Source organism: Lichenostomus cassidix, chromosome 3 (genome assembly GCF_008360975.1).
Source record: "Lichenostomus cassidix isolate B80296 chromosome 3, HeHo_3.0, whole genome shotgun sequence".
Lineage (NCBI taxonomy): Eukaryota > Metazoa > Chordata > Aves > Passeriformes > Meliphagidae > Lichenostomus > Lichenostomus cassidix.
Window position 1 is genome coordinate 78,130,345 of NC_139483.1, and position 18,426 is coordinate 78,148,770.

Below are 18,426 nucleotides of genomic sequence, written 5' to 3' on the forward strand. Positions count from 1 at the left end.
ATACTTTAATGATACATATTGCTTTGTGCCAGAAAACCTTACAGAAATTCTATCAATAGAAGACATAGTACAGGGCTTAGAAATGATAAAGTTTCTGCAATAAATAGCCTTTCTGCATTATCTCTTTCAGTAATACACCGTGAAATGAAACTCTTGCATCTTCAAAATAATGAAAAAAATATCCTGGACTGAAATATAGTGAGATTTTTTTCCCTGGTTTTCTTGGGGTCACATATTTTTACAAGGCAGAAGATCTCGTAAGCTTGCTAGTGCACCAGATGTTGCAGTTTGCTTCTGATTCAGATCAAAATCATTGGGTTGAATCCAGACCCCAAGCTGAGAAATGGCATGGTTTGCTTTCTCTGACAGTTTTGAGTGTTTTCAACATGCTACCCTTACATGTAAGGACACTGTCTTAGGTACTGACATCTCTGACAGCACAGAATTGAAAACTGTGAACCAATACTTTCTTATATTTTATTTTTTAAACAATATTTTTATTTAATTATGAGGTTATATGTTCTTGCCAGTCAGCTTATTTGCTGACACGAAGTTTGAAACTATCTGCTCAATTTTCAGACATTTATTCCTGCAAGATTGGAACCTCTAACTCACAAACTGTTTGGCCTTCATATTGTAATGAGTCACTGTTGCTGCTAGGGAAGACAACAATGAGGAATTCTTGGTTTCCATGGTGTGATTATTAAGCCTTGTACATTGGCTTAATTCAGGTAGCTTCTGCAAGCATCATAAAGCTCTGAGATCTTTATTCATTCTCTTGTCCCTGTTAGTAGAAATGGCATTTCTTCAGCAAGAATTTGCTAGGTATTTTAAAGGGCTGTTTAATGTCATCTGTATCATCTTTTCCATTTATTATCTGTGTGTGGATCCTATGTTCCACTGTTTCAGCCTAATATAGGCCAGTTATATAATACATTTGAAAATAGGTACTTGCAGAAGAGCTGCTCCCACCCAGTACCACTTTCTGGAATTGTTGGTCAGAGCTCCCTGTAAAAATGGTGGATGAAGCAGTATCCCTGACTCAAAGTCCCATGAAATTCCTATAGAGCAGCAGTCTTGACCATGAAAAGAAAAACTAAATCCTTCCTGAGGTTTTCTAATACAATTTCATTTCAAAAGCACCTGTACTAAATAATTGTGTTCTAAATAATTTTCTAGTTCTAGTTCTAAATCATGTACTAAATAATGGTGCAGGGATTGCACATTGCGTTCACCTTTTCAGCAGTGTCAGTCAAATGTACTTTCCTGTTCATTACCATGAAAAAAATATTACTACCACGGATATCAATCATGTCTCTGAACATTATATTTCAAATCAATTTGTCTTTTCTTGTATAGTGGAAGAAGGGATTATTTTATTAACTGTCCATTTATCATTCCCATTTTCCATTTTTTAAAATAAGACACATACTAACTCATGCTGAGCATGTTGCTTGTTTTACAGTTCCACTCACACTGCCAAAATTTTATTCGCTTTTATAGAGTTCAAAGGTAGATTTTCTTGGCAGTCTGGAAAATTGAACCTAAAAAGTAACAAAGGCTTTTCTTCTCTGAGTCTTTGTTACCACAAACAATACGTGTTTCTGCATTCAACCAAAGCAAAACTACAACAGAAGGGAACTTCTTGTGAATAAACTAAAGCACAAGTAATCTTCCTGCCACAGCAAGTAGTGAAACTGAAGAAGGACTTTCTTATGTGGCAGAACCTTTTTCAGCTGAACTTTTGGGCTTTGGCAAGCTGAGAATTACTCAAAGCAACCTGCATATCTCTTCAGCAAGACATGGTCATTTTGAAGCAAGTTGTTTTCTGAAAGTGGGCAAAAGTACTGGAAACAATAAGGTGTAGCGTGCAGAAAATAGAGTTTCTCAGATTCGTATACTATGTCAATGTGGTTCAATATTTTTCCTAAGTATATTATTTATAAGAAAATGAATCCCATCTGTTTCATTAAAAATGCATTTCCTTGACTTTGGAAACAAACAAAAAAATAAGAATCCTTGATTTTAAATTAATCTTGAATTTTGGTTTTGAAACATGCGTAATTGTCTGGAAACCTTGTCTTTGTTTCTACTTATTTCTCCTCCTTCTTCCACTATTATGGCAGGGTTTAACTTTTAGAGAAAATTCTTCCTTTCTTTTGCATCTAACTTTTAATTAATTTCCTTTTTTTTTTCTTTTAATATTCTAGCTTCCTTTTTTAAAATTTCAGTTTAATATAAGTAAGTTTGTGAAAGGCATCCAAAAACAGAGGGGAAAAAAGGTGTGTTTCTTTCTAAATATAGGGAATATTTTTTCCTTAGCACTTATTTTAACTTTTTGTACATTTATCAGCAGCCAAAAGGAGCAAAACTACAGGCTTTAAATGCTTCCTGAATATATGAAATCTGAACACTGGACTATTCTGATATTTCATTTAAAAAATTTACAGATTAATATTTCATTGTCATTAATTTCCCATTTGAAACAAATTTGTTACAAACATTATTTGTAATGCAGCAATTAGGGTACAGCTAAACCAGTGCTTATGTATTTACACTCAAGCATTAGCCAAAGTATTAAAAAATATTCTGTACCTTTTCAGATGCTGCTCAAAGACTATTTTGAAACTATCGAAAGGCTGTTCTGAGAATTAAAAAAAATAAAAGCTTCCTCCCCATTTCTCTTTGAAGAAATTAATGTATGTCTTTGCCTTGCAAAGAAGTAAAAAAGCAGATGGTCCTCTTTTATCTTGTGCCCTATTTGCTGCCCACTAGAAAGAGCGCTAGAGGCGGAATGCTGTGCTGTCCTTTAATGCGCTGACGATAGCGAGGTGTTATCTCAAAGGCTGCCTCTCAACCTCTACCCTGTCACATTAGCCGAGATCAGCAATGCAGTGCGCACTGTCAGTCCTTGAGGTTAAACACTCTGTGCCTGGTGAAAGGGCTTTCTCAGTTAGGGGCCACAACTGTGAACTTTCTCATGAGCAGAGAGACTTTTAGGACCAACCTGCCCTTCCTATCTAGACCGAAGCTTTCTCTAACCTGGCTGGTGCTGGGAAAACCTTCTCAATGCAGCTGACGACAGCTGTCAGGAAAACTGATCTGACTTCCCAAGCCTTTCATTGTCTTACAGTAGTTTTTTTACCGGGCTGTATTGTAACATTTTTAATAAGCCCTTCAGGCTGGATTCAGGGAGAGATTTAAGTTCCAACTGCACAAGAACTTAGGGAAGGCATTTTAGTTCAAGAGAAAATGTTCCAAGTCTCTCCAACCTGTTTACAGGAAAAACAAACTTTTTAATTTCCTGACCCTTTGATTTCCATGGTTAATGTCTTCCACTTGGGGACCCAATTCTCCGGAATTTGAAAAGTATACAGAGATGTCCAGCTCAGCACTACAAATCCTATACCTTGTGTCAAATCCCATGGTGCCTGAATCTGTGTTTTCTTTCTGCCCCTCTGTGGAAAAAATTGCTGTGGTTATTCTCCAGTGTGCTCAGCAGATTGTAGGCTGAAAAGTCATGGTAATAGCTGCTAGGAAAAGTACAGACTGCTTGTATTCAAATTAAGATTTGCTCAAACAGGAAGCTGTCTTTCACAAGAATAATGGAAAAGGAGATGCTTTTGAGAGGGGACTAGCTGGATGTAGCAATGCTTTTGCTAGCATCCCTCCTCACAAGAAATAGGCATATGGACCTAGGTAGCTTCACACTCCATGCTTGGCTCTCTCAGGAGTGATAGCAATGTCAGCATTTAAGGCAGACTTCTGACACTGCAACAGGATAAAATAATTTGATAAGGACAGGAAACTTTTCCTTGTATATTTTGGACAATGGCTTAAATAAATAGTGTTCATGTTTTTAAAGAATGAAATGTTAAGCTTAAATTTCTGGTAGGTCTCCATTACAGTGCATTTGATTTCTCAAAAGAGAGATGAAAATTTACTCTGTAAAAGGTGTCATAGCAGCAGTTTAATGACTGCCCTCTCTTAGACCTGGGCCACAGGATAGATAAATACTTGTCCTTCACCTTCCTTGTATTATTTTCTTCTCCTCCATTCCCTTCTCACAAACATACATACAGCCAACACTTAATAAATTGTACTCTGTAAGACATAAAGGTTGTTTCTCCCAGGGGCAAACACTTTGCTGCCTAAATGATGTTGTCAGTGATATTTGCACCAGCATTTTACTTGAATTGCATCAGTTTGATGCATGATATTGCACTCTTCATTTTGCCAAGGTACAGCATTGAAAGGTAGAAAAAGTGGTAAAAAATATGCCCTCTGTGGAAAAAACAATGAGTAAGAAGGTGCCACTTTTATAAAGTCACCTTTGCAGGCAAAATGATACTGCTTTAAATCCAGTTATATTTCCCTGAAGATCTAAAAGAAGTGTGTGCAATAGGCAAATATTGCAAGACCAAGAATTTTTCAGCTAGTGAAATAGAAATACACTTATTAGGCTGGTGCTCAACTCATCTCCCATCAATTTCTCATCCTGATAAAAATATTTTTATTTTACCAGGTTGTAGCTGTTTAGACATTTTCCATCAGCCAGAGAGTTTGAGATGCCCTATTATCGCTGGTAATTTTAGCACTTCCTTCCTACTGCCATAACAGCAGAGTCTGTGAGGTTCCTCATTAAGAGACGAGTGCCAGGTACTGACAGAATGCAGAACTCAGCCCCAGGCTTCCCAAGCTTGTTGCCTTATTACTGAAGCAGAATGGAAGTTGTGAATTCGCAAAGATTTACTTGAATAGTGCTAACGCATCTTGAGTGATAAACTTTACAAAATGGAATGATTCTCACTCAACGCACTGGAAATAAAAGAGCATACTACAGTGTTAATATGTCCCACTTTCCTCTTTAAAGCAGTTGCCATCAGATTTTCTTCTTGCAAACAGGAAAGAAAAGGTTCCTTCTCTTGTGCCACTTCACATATCACGTCCAATGCCATAAACGACTTCCCCTTCTGCCTGTTGGGACTTAGCCTTAAATGCGTTGATTAATATGAAGTAAAATGTAACAGAATTGTCCCTAACTTCACATGAAAGGCTCACTTTGATTCTCTTTGATTTACAGTGTTAAAGAAGAAGGTTGTAGCTGACTATAAAGCCTTGTCATTATAGATCTCCATCTATGTTTGGTCATCCACTAAACAAGTGAACTTGAGAACAAAAGTCGTACATCTATAAAAACATATGAGATAAGGTCTTCCACTTCATGGATATGGTCTATGTATGTCCATAATTTCTTCCTACTCACAATTTAAAATACACCTCCTCACACACTCCTGTCATGTGCTAGTGCTGAGACAGATTTGGAGCTACAGCTTTACCTGGATGCACTCCACTCTCCAAAGGCCCACAGAAAAAGAGGTAACATCAAAGAGTGAAGAAACTCTTCCATTATGGGTGATGAGATACCAAAAGATTCATTTGCCTGTTGTTTTTGTGTAAAGTTTTCAAGCAGACTTAACACCTTGGGTATTATTAGTGAAGAACGCTGGTATGGCAAACTGTGAATCCAACACAGTCTACATCCTAGTTTGAAACTGGAACCTCTTAGAATAAAAAGATAGCAAATAGTAAAAGGGCAAATAGCAACCAGTAAAATCATGTTTTGGCAGGTATCTTGTAAGTCTAAAACCTGTGTCAGCAGTTTGCCCAAAATGTATATTAGTAGTAATTAATAACTGATTACTTCCCTGGTGGCTAAATTTTTTGTTTAAGTGACTAATAACATCTAAAACATTCCCTACTTTTAGTTTGCATGCCTTCCACACTCTTTTCCTCTAATGGTGATATAAAGCAAAACTGGGAGGCCAGAATAGGTAAAGCCATTGTTAAGATGCTTCACAGGCAGGAAAGGCAACTGGAAGGGTTAAGTCACGTTATTGTTGAAAAATATTGGCTGATTGATAGTGGAATGTGATGGTTTAATTAAGTTCCCATGGGAGACATCAGCCACAATTCTACTTTTGTCAGCTGTGAAATACAAAATTGGTTTAGCTGAGAGGTTTTATTTTGGAAAATACTCCTCCTTATTCATTCCCTGATCTGGATAATGAGGTTGACCATCTTGTAGTAACAGCATGAAAAGAACATTTATTTACTATCTGCTGTAAAAGGCTTTGATTATATTTCCTCAGATGAGCTCATTTTTGGACAGACTGTAATTCATCATCTGACTCAAGAAGGGATCCTTTACATGTCACGAGCAGCTTGATCAGACCCTTACAGTCTGTAATTTAATATGAAAAATGTTCTGCATTTATCGTAGGAGACCACCAGCAGTGTTATGTTCAGAACAGACAGAAGAAAATGCATGATGCCTTCCTGAGCATCTCCTCTCCTGTGGAGAGGCTTAGGTAGAGAGGGTTGCAGGACAAGAAAAGATTTCTAATTACTCAAATCAGGTAGGGAACAGGGTTTCTAAATTTCAGCAGAGTGTTTTATTGTCCAGTCTTAATCCATACTTTAAAATGGACAGTAAATAAAAGGCAGCAAGATCGTGGTAAGCTACTCACTGTAGGTGACTCCTTACCTTCTACCTAATGGTAGTGAGGGGCAAGTTGATATATGAAGCAGTTGCTGAATCTCATTTAGTATTTTCAATTTAAAGGGTTTTCATGAAGATCTGAATGTACAGTTCACTGCTCATATGGACTGGATCAGAGAAGAAAATAGAATAGTCTCTGTCAGGCTTGTGACTTGATTTGTAACACTTTATAAAGAGCAATCCATTATAGACAAGAGTCATCAGGAGGAGCTGAAAGAATTATCTGCTGGTTGAGGGTTGGGTTTTTTTTTCTTTTTTTAATGCAGGGTGTTTGGTACAAGATTGTTAAGCATTTTTAGATGAACACTGGACAGAGTGGCTCAGGCTGCCACTGAACTTCATCCATCTCCTCCTTTACACCAGCAAATACCGCTGCCCTCCTGTCTCACAGAATAAAAGGGAAGCACACAGATTCCTGCACTATTTACACAGAGAAGTCAGAGGTGTGACAAGACCTTGGAACTGGCATCTTGCCAGGGGAATGCTCTTCCCAGTGACCTAGAAGGAATTGTTCCATAGTACCCTTATCTCTCTCACTTCAGAAATTTGAGGGTGACAAAGTAGCCCTGCAGCTTTTAGAGTGGCAGTAGCGAGTAGCCCATAAGGGCTTGGCTTTCAGTAGCAATGGGATTCTTAACTTTTCTAAAATTCTATGCTAAAGAAGTCAGTGTAGTCTAAGCAAAATGCAGCTTTTCTCCAGCAGAAGAGATCTGCATCTATCTGTACTGAATCTGAACCCATTAGTTGCATAAAAGCAATTTTAAAGTAGCACAAAGCCTCCTCTAATGCCCTTCTTCAGGTTCCCTTTATAGTAGTTTTGGAGATTTTTTTACATTCCACCTTTAGTTCCTCTTTTTCACCTCTGCAGCATGGCCAGATTTGCCATGAAATTTCAGGATGAGAGATTCATCACATTTGAAAATTATGTTTGGTGGAAACTAATTCATTTCTCCAATAATAACCCTTCCATGACTTTAATATACCTCGAGCACTACCATTGACCCATTCATAATTCAGGCCAAAATCATCAGGGGAAACAGAAGCTACTTACTTAAGTCTTGGATTCGATCCTTGGTATCTTCCATTTTTTGAAAGATGCTCCAGAAATACAAAGTTGCAACGGTATTTGTCTCACTGATTCAACAAAGCAGTAAGATTTTCCAGCTTAGTAACACACAAATGCTCAGCCCCTGAAGCCAAGCAATATTTCAGAGATGTAAGCATCTGCTGCATACAGTCTAAGAGCTGTATTACAATACCTATATAGTATATGTATATATAACACCCCCAGTGCCTTATTGTTGAGAGGACATAGATCCTTCCTTGGCTGTCATTCTGCTTTTATTGAGCAGCACTTTATTTTAGACATAGGCAAACTGCAAACAGTGAGACCTTTTGTGACATGTCTATTATTCTGACTGAGGGTGGCAAAATCTTGTCTAGAAGGAGAAAGTGTTTTTTGAAGTTTAACAAGAAAAAACAGGATAAATACTTTTTAAAGAAAGGAACTCCTATTTTAGCTAGAAAGAAACTACTTTTGCACAGTATTTTGTTTCATTTCAGTAAGATGAGGCAGTGATAAAATTACTCTATTTATCTTAATTTCATTTTTAATATGTTGTCTTTAACTTCCATTAAATATGGAGGAGATAAACTTCCTTAGTTCCTAAAGCTATAAATTAAAGTAGCAAGAGTCCTTTATCGTTTGAAGTTAAAGTTTACATCCTAACCAATTTAAAAGAATTTCAGATTTAAATAGGGATTTATAACCCAAGCACAGAGTGTGAGATGCCATTCCCAGCCAAAACTTGCAGCATTTGTTCATAATGGCAGAGCCAAGTGGATGGAGCAGTGTAAAATATCTTCACTCTGTTTTACTAATTACTACACGTCTGCCAAAGATACAAGCAGAGAGATAGGACTTCAAGGGATGTGCTGGTGTTAGACTGCAGTCCCCTTCTGAAATTAGTGAACATGAAAGGAATGTGTTGTGAGCTCCTATCTACTGTTTATCTGTGAGGGCCCAGCAGATAGTGAGCTTGACAGTGAAATTCTAGCCCTGAAACTGATGAAATGCCAAAGTTTCCTTAGTCCCTGGGACCGCTCAGTGTATCTTTTCTTGCTTCATAAGGGAGTGACTGGTATTTGAGCACTGATAACAGCAATCTTTCTGGTGGTGCCGAGTTAGAAAAGACATTCCTCAAAAATAAACAGCAGAACAACTACCTTCTTTTTTCTGCCCTGTGTGAGTGGCAATCCATAATACATCCGTTTTTAAAGCAGAAAAATTAATTCCGTGCAGGTCTAAACATCCATTGCAGGATGAGAAAATTTCATTCACTTTGATATGTGTGAAGCTAGAGGAGAGCATAGCAAATGGGAGGAAATATGTTGTAAAACCTTTCTATAAACTTATAAAAAGGGTTCTTTTATATATAAATTTGCTCAACTGTGTTTAGGAAAGTTTATGACAACCATACTTAAGGTCTTGTCATAGTTAAAAACATACTCCAAATAGAAAAAGAAATTTTATTCTTTGCCATATGTAGGTACTGCATTTTAGGTATCTTTACTGCTTTTTCTCTCATGCATACTGTGTATAAGAAAGATTTTCCTGCTAGGAACTGAAGTTTCTATTCAGTGATTATAACTTGCATGTCCCCCACACCTCCAGCATTATCTTAGAAGAAATGTTCAAGTACCAGTCAGTAGTTACTTTAAATTAGTAAACCCCCTCCCCCAAACAAAACAGTAAATATTAAAATTTATTCAAATCTCCTATCCAATCATATAGAAGTAGGTAACTAACATTTACCTTTTGAGGTATGTTTTTTCTCAAATATTTTATTTTCCCTCTCTGTAGAAATGCAGTTTTCTCCCCCAGTAACCAAATTTTTAAATATTTTACCCTGGACACCTCAACCCATGTCCTTGGCATTACATGCAGACCATGCACAGTTAGAGGGAAGCTCTAATAAGGATACCATGCTATCAGACCAGCTTTAAGACAGCATGATCCCAGGTCCTGAAGGTCTCCTGGGGCCAATATCATCAGGTTCATCCATCTTGCTGCTGCAAACCCAGCTCCTAACCTCCACAGTGAGGTAAAAGGACTCCTGGAAGTTGCCATCATTTCCTTTCTGATTTATTCCCCCAGTTTCCCTGGATACTTGGCTTGTATCTCTGCCTCTCAGGCACATTGAAACCCATTTACTGTATCTCAGGGGATCAGTCATGGTCACCTATCTTCTGTCTGAGGAGGCACAATTCCTGGTTGAGTACTCATACCATGTTTTTCCTGCACACAGGGACAAACAGGCCATGTAGCCCACTTTGCCAAATTGACTGCTGATAAATACACTTCATTCAATTTGTTCTAGCAGGTAAAAATGTCATCACTGATAACATGGAATATTTGCAGGCATTGTCAAATGCCTTTAGATCAAGAATGCCCATAGCGTTAGATCTAGCTGTCCTGCATCTCAATATTTTCTTGGTAATAGATGCAAAGGATGATGGTAATGGGAAATATAGGTATAGATTATCTGAAAATGCTCATGACAGATACACAAGAAGCTACATGCTCATTTCTAACACCTTTCTAACACCTGGAATGTTCTTCCAGGTGCTTTTGTAAAATATGAATCTAATACTGAAACATTTAGTAAGTGCGTGTTTGTTTGAAATGTTTAACACTGGTTTCAACTTTTAACTGAATTTTATGTAATGCTGCATGTCCCCACACCTTGACAAATCAAACAAATGCATCTCTATAGTAGAAGTAGAATTAAATAAAATAAATATTTTTTTTTTTAGTTAACTGTAAAATTACATATACAGGGTATTATTTCACTGAAGAACAGGCTAGTTTCTGACTTCATTGAGTAGTGACTGGAAGACACTGTACTTTGTCAATCTTTTCAATATCCTTCCCAGGGATGAGATCCATTCTAACTCTTCCAATTTGTCTCTTGATTTTAAGTGCTCAATGCTATTCCTATAGCAAGTGAACAAAGCAATTAGGAAGGTATCTTCGAAAGCCTGTGGAAGGTCTCTCCATCACCTAAATTTAAGATTAGTTACTTGTAGATTTTGGGGGGGATGTGACTCTAAACAAATCAACTTCCATTTGAAAATCAAAATGATAAAGTGAAGCCTTTTACCCTTAGCAAAGACGAATGTAATTCCCCACTGATCATTTTCACTTAATGGTTTCCCTAGTAATAAAACAATTATTTTTCTGAACAAAAACCTATTTTAACCAATGTTTTTTACTAAATACTGTTCTGTGCAATGACAGTGCATCATCATGAAGTAAAATATATATCTTTTGGCTGTACATATCCACCATCAAGACAATTTTATCTAATGTAAAATTCCTTTGCCATAGTAACTTCACGGCACAGTAGGTCTTTAACTTAAGTGGAATTAAATGAGTGTGAAAATTATTTGGAGAAAGAAGGAAGAAATATTATTATGGTATGCATACAGCCATACATATAGGTAGAGTTATACATATAGAAATGTATGTGTACATATATAATATATAGATACAACCCCATATATAGCTATGCAAATATTTCTTTTTTGTTGTTACAGCTGGAAAAGTTCATATAACCAGACAAATGTATGACCAATGGAATTTTTAGCAGCCAGTGATAATATTTCTTCAGATTATGGAACTTTCTTCAAATGCCTAAAAATTAGGAGTTTATCAATGTTATAAAAACCTTAATGACAGAAGAGCATCTTCAAAAAATATCTGTTCATTCATTGGCGAGCATTTATCACTTTCTGTGTAATGCAAAGCTTATCCACTGGCAGACTCAATAATGTTTCCCAACAAAAAGCACAACCTTTAAGCATTTGCAATTTTGCTATGTGTCTTCCTCCTCCTCTTAACTGAAGTGTAGTTGAAAATACCAGCAATTTATGTCAATATGAAACATGATATATTTAAAATAGACTGAGGTCTATTTTACTTTTTCTATTTGAAACTGAATTTCTAAAGTAAGGCCACAACTTATATTTCTAAAAGAGCCAGCAATATGTTGTTATTTATAAGCAAATTTATTGACACATTTACTTTGCTATTTGGGTGTATGAGAAGCACTTTATTGTTAAACTGCAGAGCTACAGATACTTAAAATGTTGACTTAAATGAACAATCTCTATGAAAATTGCTATTCTTTCAGAAAGCATTATTTGCAGAAAACAAAACCAAGAAAAACCAAGAAACCCAACAAAAAAACCTAAAACCCCCCAACAAATATTTGAATCTCAGAGTCCTTGACCAAAATGAATCTTTTCACACAACTGAGGACAAATCAGTGAGAGACTGATCTTTTCCTTCTCTAAATGTAGTATTTCCCCTCTATGCTGATCAAACAGTAGTATTAGTTTAAATTTGCAGCTAAAGAGGTGTATAATTCGACTCACTGCAGTAAGTCCTACTTCTTAAGCATGAAGTGCCATGATTCTTCTGAAAGGAATCTCCTCTGTAGGCAAATATGTTTAAACTGTATTGTTTGGTAGTATTTTTATACACCCCACCAATTTCAAGTATTTCCCAAAGGAATGATGATTTCAAAACCAAGCCAAAACAAAAAGATTTCAAGAGGATGGAAATGAATAATTTTTGCATGACATTCATATCCCAAATCCTTAATTACCCTTGCTACTTTTTTCCCACTTGCCATCTCTGAACAGATAGTACCAAATCTGGCTGTTATTTATGCCATGGTTTTCTGGTCCTTCTTTCCCACAGTTTTATGTGCAGTTCAGAAGGCTCATCAAGGGTGCAAGTATGTCTAAGTGATGTAGCAATAAGTTAGACAGCTGAATTGTTTCTGATGTGAGTTGACATAAGTGAGGTCTGCACTTTCAGGCGTACCTATTCCATAATGGTTACATAGTTGGATTTTACTTAGTGCTAATCTGTTACCTGGTAGAAGGGTAAATGTGATGTGTGGGAAATAACTTCTGTTACTTGGTGGGAGTTCCAGGATGTTTTCCTTTTAGGACATTAAGATCTGCTAACTGGAGGGATGGAAATGGCTTTCTGAGGCACTGCTTTCACCATCAGTGAAGCCAAATGCCTTCTGGGAATCAGCATTTCTAAAGTGCTCACTTAGTCCTTCTGTTAGGTACAATTGACATAGTCTCTCTCCCTCTCAGATATCTCTGGAAGTAAAAGAAATTCAATATGTGAGTCAAGTAAGAGGACTAACTTTTTCTCTGGTCATTCCTTATAGAAAGGTAATTGTGCAGATTGTCATTAAACTCTCTGGTCCTGCAAATGCTCACAGCAGGGACAGCTCATTGCTTTTGCTGTGACAGCCCTGCAGCCAACAAGCACTTGTGATCATGAATTCTTGATTCAGAGTTTTCCTAAGATAAAGCAGCAGAATATTATCTCTCCAGCTATTGAAAATGTGGGCAGAAGAGTACTGCTGGAACTATGATCATGTTTCTGGAAAGAGGCAAACAAATTTCCAGCCTCTCTAGTGCTCTTGCTAGTTTTCACTTCGGACCTGTATACAGTCAACATAATCTCTGCTTTGGAAGAGCAAACAGTACCTTGATCTTGTTCTGGTCAAGAACAACTCCCAGCTTCAAAAGCTGCTTCGCACATCTCTGTTCAGAGGAAAACCAGGCAGCAAATCAAGCATGGAGACATGGTTTTGTCCTCACCAGCCTGGTGGCTACCTGGCTGCAGCAGCAAGGGAGGACAAAGGTGCTCTGACTCACATCAGACAGGGACTAAAACGTATAATGTGGCTAAGTGGCATTGCCCCTTCAGCACTCTCATGGCCTTCTGAGACGTCTTCCTCCTTAAAAAGAAATGAGTGCAAAAGCAGTGCTGTATGAGGCAGGCTAGCACAGCAGAGGGGAGATGCCTACACAGAAGTCTGTCTACAGAGATACAAGGTCTCTTGAGGGTGGCTTGGCCCCACCTTAAGATAAGGCAGTGAAGTGTCTCTGGAGATGCTTTTCCTTCTCTCTCTTCACAGCATGTCTAAATGACTGCTCTGCATCATTTGCCTAAGTAAAATGACTAAGGCAGGGTGAGAGGAACTCCATCTTTGCTCTTGAGTCAGTCTGTAGTTTTCAGTGTTTGTTCACCACCCTTATTCTCAGATTGTCGTGTAAAAGAATTCCAGAGCATATTTTAGTATTTTTTATTTCCCATTGATTCATACACCATGGGAGAACATGAACTTAGCTTTATTGCTCCCAGCAGCAGCAACAGTAGACATGAAAATGATAATATATCCATTTTCTGAGGCAAAGAAAAGCTGTGGACAGCTAGCTATTTAAAATATTTCAGAAGACAATAACTCTCCAAGGGAACCTTGAAATGGCCATAATTACCAGTCATAGATTAGGATTTAAGAAAACTACTCTGCTGTTCCCAAACCCTGAGACTGGAAAATTGTTTTCCCTTCCAGATTGGTACTAGTTATTAGAGAAAGATAAGCAAATATGAAGCAAAGTAAACATAATGAAATCTCAGGTTGCAAAGAAAAGTAAAATGAAACAGATTCTTTAGAGAAGATGCCAGTTTTTTCTCACAGGAGAAATAGTTTTCAATATAAAATACAACCTGAGCACTAGGGAAACTAGTGCAATATTTCCTGTTCTTGCAGAGATTTTCTGATTGACCCTGAGAAGTTCCTTGCGTAAAACTGACCACTGTCACAACCTCTGGTATTTTATTAAAACCTAAAGTTTTTCAGCCTAGCTGGTAATTGTAGAATTTAATAATTTATTTTAAAAAATAAAGTAGTTAATAATCTTCGAGGTTGCTCTCAACTATTTTTACCTTGTTGATTTTCAAGCCACTTTCAATATTATTATTATTATTATTACTGAGACATTACATTAACAAATGTGACCTTTTTAAGCAATATCTTTGGCAGAGGATAATGATTTTTGTTTTCTGCTTATTTTCTTCTTATCTTAATTGGTATAGCTTTAAACTGTAAAGTCAGGGAGACATACACACGTACTAGCATTGCAAAAGTTAATAGGAGTCCTTTTGCCTTTATGAGAAAAGTTAAAAAAGACTGACACTTTGGAAGCATATGTTTGTCACAATTCTTTGTATCAGAGTGAAGGTATTGCACAAGTGCAATATTCCTGTTGGGACACCTTCACAATATGCCAAGCAAATAAGAAGGACAGGGCATTGCATTTTCAGCATCAAGAGTTTTTTTCCTTGGAGCTGGTAGCAAACAGAACCCGCTGCTGTTTGGCTTTGCTTCTCAAAAAGGAAAGGATCTGGTATCATCTGTATTTACTCTTGGCCACTGAATCATCACACCATCATGAAAACAGAGCACCTGGCCATTCTCACTCACACTAGATGAGACATGCTCTCCTGAGTCATGCTCCAAGGATCAGTTAGTGTTTCCTTGGACCGCCATTCCCAAAATGGCAAGATCTTTTACCTGACTTTTTGACTGAGTTGAAATATATTTTCTTCTACATGGCTCCCAGCTTAATTGTTTGTTTGATCAGAGTCTCTCAGGGTTTACCCTTCAGGATTCTTTTACCTCACTATATACATCTCATAAGGCTTTTAACTGCCAGTAATAGATTTATATTAGAGAACCAATTTAGAGGGTTTTGTCTCTAAATTCCCCCAATTCCCTACCACTGCTCTGTTTTCCCTCACTCCTTGAACCTAGTTGGTAGTTTAATACTAGAGAGGGTGATATATCAGGTGTATGCTCCTCCTTGTCCACAGCCCTTCTCTTCCTTGGGCTATAGGATCTCCAGTCACATGAGGATTCTATAAACCCCTCTAACCCTCTGCAGTATTGAACACCAAGGGCAAACACAGGGACACTGAAAAACACAAGTGCATCCCCCTTGTAGTATTTTGTATTTCTTCCTTTGCCTTCTCCTTACCTGTTTAGATGGCAAACTCTGTGGTTCTCAAGTTTTGTCTACTGTAAATCACGCAATATATGCATATTATTATTAGGGAATAAATAAAACCATTGCATTCGTAATCAAAAGGAGTGCTGAATAACATTCAGGAGATTTTGCTAAAGCAAAAATACACACTTTCCAACCAACTATGGGCTTCACTGGAGTTACAGAACACATGTTTTGGTTTTGTGGCTTTCATATTGAGAAGAAGAATGGAAGGAGCATAGCATTTCCATTGGTGCCTTAGGTCAGAGCTAATGAGTCCTGGGAAGCAGTAATTCTCCTAATCTTGGAAGAAAAATATTTAGTTATAATGGGATCTATCTTGTGGGTGCTGTCTCATTTAGGCCCAGATATCTTGCATTCTCTTGATGACAAGTAAGAGTTCAAGTTCATTTCATCAGCAAGAGGTCAGCTATCACAACCAAATGGGCTGATATCCATTAGCCCCACTGTGTCACTCCAAACTCCTTGTTGCCCCAGTCTTGTCAATAGTGATAGCCTGGGCTGGTTATCTGTCTGCTTTTCCAACAGCAAATCTTCTGTATTACTCTTGGATTTTCTCCTAAAAAACTGAGTCAGAAGACACTTCTCCTGCCTTCCTGGGAGTATTCAGAAAACCTCTAAGGAATCTGTCAGCTTAAGATCACCCAAACTTTTATGTAATTAAAATTAGTTTACACAGAGGCAAGTGAATGGGCAAAAGCCCATTTCCATTGAAACCAGTAGAAACAGTCCACAGCTTCACTGTCAGAGGAGATGGACAGTCAATTCACCATGACAGCTATGTGAATACCCCAGCTCCCCAGGCAGCGCTGGTCCCCAGGGCGTGATGTGAATCATGGTGCAGAGACAAAGGCAGCATAGACTCAGGTATGTCCTCACAGACCCAGGCCTGCTGAGCTCTTGCCTTCCCATGGTCATTTCCACTGCTCCTCAAGAACTGACCAGTGGAAGTGCAGCAGCAAACTAGTCCTTGACCATCTCTGGGCCCACCTGGCACCCCATTACCTATTTCCATCCAAGGTGTGATGCTTTGCAGATTATGGGACATCCCTCCTATGGGGGTGACAAAGCAACAGGGCTGGGGTCCCAGCAAGTACCCTTTTTTTGTGTGATTTATGCTCCTGTTCAGTGCCCTGCAGGGTACTGGGCAGCCCAGAGGCAGGGTCCAGGGGATTTTCTCACAGATACAGTTCTTCCTTATGCAAACTCAGTTTTTACAGCCTCATGGCCCCTTGCTTTTCCCTTAGTTGCTGGCTTCTCATTATTAGGGGAATGTGCTCACCTCTTTTTCTCTCCTACAGACTGACACAGTAAAGATTCCCTGTGCCCCTTGAAAACAGTGAAAGCAGACGCCATCCACTTAACTCTCATGGTTTCTGAGTTTATGTAATACTTCATCACCACACTTACAGGACTGAAATTAGCCAGCAGTTATTGTTTGCATTATTACAGGCAGCCCACAGCTAGGGAGTCAGTATGTGGTAGCCAAAGTATGCACTTTGCCACCAATCACAGGTGGTGACAATACAGTGTACGCTTCGCTGCCTGCTGTCATCACTCTCAACAAGACATTTCAGTGGTGTTGAGCTTTGAAATCAGATTTCAAGGCGACAAGAGCCCTCAGGATTGTGGAATTTAAAGTCAGTCTTTATCTTCAAAGCAGCCTGTGCGGCTAACGCGCCATATTTGTGTTTATGCTAGTGTTACATCTGTAATCCTTAAGATTTGCCAAACTGATCACAAGGTAGCCACAGGGGAAGGGAACAGGAAAGAGAACAGAGAGATTTAATCAGGGCTATATTTCCAATATGTTGCCTATTAAAAACAAGTTTGCCTTTGCTACGTGAGCACTACAACACGGCAGATCTGTCCAGTGCTCTTGTGGCACTGACATGTTGAAAGCCACATCACAGGCACGTCAGTTCCCCATCTCCACAGGGGAGAGGCTTCTTTCTTCAAATATCCTCTCCTGCTTTTTTCTGTGCTGGTTTTGAAGGCTTTCACCTCTTCTGTTGCTATTTTCAAAGGGTGGGAGGAAAGATAAGGTTACTAGGCAGGGTGGACATGGGAAGGGAAGGGAAGGGAAGGGAAGGGAAGGGAAGGGAAGGGAAGGGAAGGGAAGGGAAGGGAAGGGAAGGGAAGGGAAGGGAAGGGAAGGGGCAAGTGGAGTTGCAGTTTTGGAATTAATCTTTACTTTCACTTGTGAGAATTCACACCCATAACTGAATCACACAATAATAGTGAAAGAAATAACTTCTTCAAAGGAGCATCCTGATTCCTTGTAGGTGCATTTGTGTGGTACATCCACATTTGCTTTCACTATATGGTGAATTATGTCCCCCATGTGTGGACATAATACCTAATGTATTGTGGTGGTGCTCAGGGACAGACGAGGTTTGCCTCTGTCTATCTGTCAAGAGAAGATGCCTCTATCCATTTGTCCATCTTAGGGAAATCCATAGGGCTCAGATACTGAAAGAAGAGTTTGGAAATGTGGGGTGGAGCAGGGAAAATAACAGAAACTTTGTTTTAAACATTGCCATGTTACTTTTTGCTCAGGATACAAGAAAACTGATAATAAAGCAATTAGCTCTTTTGCTGATATCTTTGACAGTTCAATCTGGAATAACTTGAAGCATAACATGGCATTTTCTTAAATTCACTTGCACATTTTTTACAGTCCGTGGTGGGACAGAGCAGCAGAGCTGATCTCAGAGTGTTCTGGTGGGCTTCTGCCAGACTGCTCTGCCCTTTGTAGTTATAAAGCTTCGGTCAATGAGCACGTCATCGAGAGATTTCACTGCCACTGAATTTCACCTACACACCACTGAGGCCAGAAGGATTTCTCTATGAGCAGAAGTAGTAAAAATTGAACTTAAAACATAAATGAATGTCTACAATTCATTGGGAAGTTAACC